This window comes from Galeopterus variegatus, unplaced genomic scaffold (genome assembly GCF_000696425.1).
Source record: "Galeopterus variegatus unplaced genomic scaffold, G_variegatus-3.0.2 Scaffold1304, whole genome shotgun sequence".
In the NCBI taxonomy this organism is placed as follows: Eukaryota; Metazoa; Chordata; class Mammalia; order Dermoptera; family Cynocephalidae; genus Galeopterus; species Galeopterus variegatus.
The window spans coordinates 156,613-161,664 of NW_007727415.1; positions in this window are offsets into that span (position 1 = coordinate 156,613).

Below are 5,052 nucleotides of genomic sequence, written 5' to 3' on the forward strand. Positions count from 1 at the left end.
ATACAACTTTCTGTCTCATTCTAAGTAGTGGATGGAGGCAAAAATATAGAAGTATCAGAAATAAATTAAAACTGGGCCGGCCCGGTGGTGCACTGCTACAGTGCGCCGCTTGGGAGCGCGGCAGCGCTCCTGCCGAGGGTTTGGATCCCACATACAGACCAGTTCCCGCTCACTGGCTGAGCGAGGTGCGGGTGCGGCACCGAGGGTTGCGGTCCCATTGCCGGTCCCGGTCCGGTGCGGGCGCGACACTGAGGGTTGCAATCCATTGCCGGACACGANAAAAAAAAAAAAATAAAAAAAAAAATTAAATATTTGATAAATACAGTATTCATTGCTAAATTTCCAGCTAGCATTCACTCTAGAAACAAGAAAAAAAAATTCATATACAAATATTTTTTATTTGGATACTTATGGTATGGAAGGCATTGCCCATGGTGCTATTTATGCACCTTTCTGTTTGTGAAACTCTTTTACTACTTCTGGAAAATAATACCAGAAAAATTAAGTCAATTGACAAACTGGGATACCACCTCCTATAAATAATAAATGTGATACAACTTTCTGTCTCATTCTAAGTTGTGGATGGAGGCAAAAATATAGAAGTATCAGAAATAAATTAAAACATTAGTATTAGTAATTATTTTATCAGACAATCTTGGAATAATTTTCTATTCTTAAATTACAGTTTTGGGTCTCTACTGCTTTTACAGACTTTGTGTGCATGTAACTGTGAAATATGTACAATTTAATTTAACTATGAAATATTAATTGCCTAAAATTATTGAGTGACTATACATAGATAAGAAAAGATTACAAAAATTTCCAAAAGTTATTTGTTTTTTACTCATTGCACTTCTTCAAAATATTTAATACAAATCCGTAATCTGCATGTCTAATATTGCACATGATATAGAAATTTTTCTTTCAAAGAGGAATTGTTATTGACAACTTAATTAGTAGGTGTTTTATTTTTCCCCACAAACTGATAGAAGATAAATATGAAGTATCCTTTCCTGATTTTTATTTTCATAGTTTTTACTACTAAATCTCAACAGTAAATTATTCCTTATACGTTTTTATTTTTGGTAACAGTTTGGAAGCATAAAATAGAATCCTTAAAAGGAAAAAAATGCAAATACATTTTTAATTTTTGCATGAAAAGGTAATATGAGAAGCTCTTATTTGAAATTTAAAGGATTGCTTAAGATGCTATTGATATGTTAACATTTTTCTACCTTTCTCTTTTTAAACACACACACACACACACACACACACACTATATTGAAAAATCCCCATTATTTTAAACATTTTTTATTATGTGGAGAGATAAGTTCCAATCAAAATATTTTATAGTAGTATGTGCTTTATATTTGGAAATGAGTAACTGTGGTATAGCCACATTATTTATAATAAATATTTCTCATATTAGAAGTTAAAATAATACAAAACATGAAATTAACTGCCCATACGGTTAATAAGTTTCTGTGATATTGTTTGATCATTCTTACTATATTTCATTACTTTTCAAAATAATTATACATTTTAGTAAAAAATGTTATTTTCAAATTCTCAGTTAACTTCATCAAATCAAAAAACAAATTTAATTATCAATTTTGAGTCCTCAGTTTTATCAAATATAGAAGGGAAATATATTTTCTACTATAAATTCTGCTTTCAGCTACACAAATCTTTGACAGTATGATTGAGTTGCTTGAGTAGTTTTTTTTTTTTTTTTTTTTTTTTCATCCCATACCTTGAAAAATTAGAAGGGAAATATATTTTCTACTATAAATTCTGCTTTCAGCTACACAAATCTTTGACAGTATGATTGAGTTGCTTGAGTAGTTTTTTTTTTTTTTTTTTTTATTCATCCCATACCTTGAAAAATACCTTTATAATCTTCAGTTTCGAGATAACAAGATCTTTCTGCAAAACAGACACTGAGGAAGTAATCACGGTGGCTCCCCTGCCTTGTCCACTCCGTTTTATCAGTTCTCTGCTGTTGCTGTCCTTGCTGACCTCTAGAGTTACTGCTGAAGAGCACCTTCAGGCTTTTCACAGCATGCATTAGAAAATAAGCAAAAGATTAGCAAAAAAATTAAAGCTTGAATACATCTTTCACATATATATTTAGAATATACTTATTCATTGAATTTAATAACAAGTATTAATGAAATTATAGGCAATATGCTTGACATTTGTTTCTTTGGAGCAATTTAAATTAGAGAACAAAACATCTACGTAAAGGAGGAATGCTATTAAGAAATAGGGGCAGCAATGGAGACGTGCACTTGGTGGTTGTTCATAAAATGTGCACATTTTAAATCTTAATAGATACTTGAGCATGTGGCCTTTAAAAAAATAATAAGCTTACTATAGGGAAGGTCCTATCAATTTCTCAAAATATGTTACGCTGTTTATGAATTAGCTTTTAAAAAACTGGAAAATTTCATCATTTTGAAATCAGTCAATAAGTAAGAATGAAGATAAAAGGAAATTAGATATAAGTCACTTTAATTAAGCAGAAATATTTAATTTGATTTATCAATAAGTCTTTTCAAGTGGGTAAGATAATTGTGAATCTCAAAGACACCCAAAGTAGAAATAAATTCAAGAATGCACCTAACATACATATGACAAACACGTGCATATTTGGAAGGCAATTCTTAATATATCTTCATTAATAATTACTGAAACTGACAAACTCAAAAAGTTGTAGTCTGCAAAGTAAGAGTTTTATTATTAAAATAAATGCAATATTTCTGGCATCAAATTTTTTAAATTAAAATAAGTCCTAACACCTGTTAATAATAACAGGTAAAGGAAAATAAATTATAATTTTATATGAAACTGCAAGATCAGTAACACAAATAAACCTCCCAAGCAATTTCTTTGCTGTCTTCTTCATCTCAGTTTAGGTCTAATTCAATCTTTCATTGCTTAGGCCCCAAATTAAGTTTATTCTGTTTCGTTGTATACAAACCTTTCTTTCATATCCCTTATGCACTTTATGAAGAAATTCTGTCTGTTATGTCTTCTATATCCAACTTCAACCATTTTTCGTTACCACTAAAGTCACCATGCTAATCCGAGAATAATTGCAAACAGGGCCAGGTTCAGGTGTCTTCAACCTGTGGTCTTCCAGGTCCCCACAATTAGAAGAGCTCTGTTCTTAGTTTAACCTTCTGATCTTGGCTTCTTGAATTCTATATATATTTTTAAAGGAGCCCAACATTTTCATTTTGCTCTGGACCCCTAAGATCATGTAGCCAGACCTGAGTGCAAAAACACTCTGTAGGGTCTCCTTGCTTCTGCATGTGTTCTCACTAGACTTGCAGAACAGCAAAGGAGATCTGTCAAAACTTCTTAGATTATGTTGATCATTTGCTTAAAGTCCTCTTGCCATGTCAAAGTCCTGATTTTGACCTACAAGTTCTTAAGCAATCCCTCTACCATCTTATCTCTCTTATCATCCTCCTGTTTTCTCACTAGTTCTCTCTGACTCAGGCACTAACCTTCTTGCTGTTCCTAGACAGCTACCTACTACCATATACAGACTTGTAAATCTTCGCTTTTGGTTTTTCGGTCTAGTACATGCATTCTCAACCTGTTCAATATCATCTCCAAGACAGCAAAACATATATTAATACTCATGCCCAAATGCATAATAATAGAGTTTGGATTTTCCATTCTAAATGAAAGTGACTGCAGATGCATAAGACTTTCTCAAAGGACTCACAAACAGAATCAGTCCATAGTCAATTGTTTAGCTTGACTCCCACCATATTTTAAAATTTAGAATATGATACATAAAAGATTTATTGAAAAATTTAACTAATTGGCAATACCAGGCTATCACTCCCATACAGCAGCAATAATATGAAGCTGGGTAGCTGCAACAATATTTAGAAGAATTTTATGTTTCCCAGTTTGCCACAGTAACTGGTATTCTACAGGATCTCTTCCCCTTCTGGACAACTGCTTAAACTCTCTCTCTCTCTCTCTCTCTCTCTCTCTCTCTCTCTCTCTCTCTCACACACACACACACACACACACACACACAAACACACACACACACATCTGTCTCTGTCTCTCTGTTTTTCCCCAACAATCTCATCACTAGGTTGTGTTTTCATCACTTCTTCCTTACAAGCAGACCTCTGCTGTCATCTTAGTACTTTTTTTATTCTGTAATAAAACTCCTACAGTAGACCAATCCATTTGGCCACATCTCTTGTGGCCTGCTCTTTTACTCTGAATCTTAGCCCCTAAAAAGATTCCTGACTGTTATTTATAATCAAAAATTTATGTCACACATGGCATTTTCAAGGTTTTTTTTAAAACCGTTTTCCTGTCAAATATGCCACACCAAGCAAGTCTAATTTTTCAATAAATCTAGCAAAAATCATGCTGAATCAACAATCTTCCCAATAGCAACCATAGCTCAATTACTGATTTGTCACTTGGGATACTCTTTTATCATTATAACTGTATGAAGGATCTTCAAAAAGTTCAAGAAAAAAAAAACATGTTATGAAAAAATATATTTGTACCAAAATAAACTCATACTAACTTGTTAGTACAAACAGGATGCCTAAACAGGATCTAGTTTGAGGCAAGAAGGATAAGATAGTTTGAAAAGAGCCCCTATCAGAGCAACAAGAGTTCTGCTAAAATAGAAGCAAGAACAAACATTGAATTCATAGTAATGCTTGATCAGAAGAACGGTGAAATCACTGATGCTTTATGAAAAGTTTATGGGGACAACGCCCCCCCCAAAATCAGCAGTTTACAAATGGTTAACTCTTGTTAAGAAAGCATGAGATGATGTTGAAGATGAATCCCATGGTGGCAAGTCATCCACATCAATTTATGAGGAAAAAATTAACCTTGTTCATGACCTAATTGAAGAGGACCAATGAATAACAGCACAAACAACAGCTGACATCATAGAGATCTCAATTGATTCAGCTTACACAATTCTGATGAAAAATAACAGTTGAGCAAACTTTCTGCTAGATGGGTGCCAAACTGTTCTGCCCAGATCAGTTG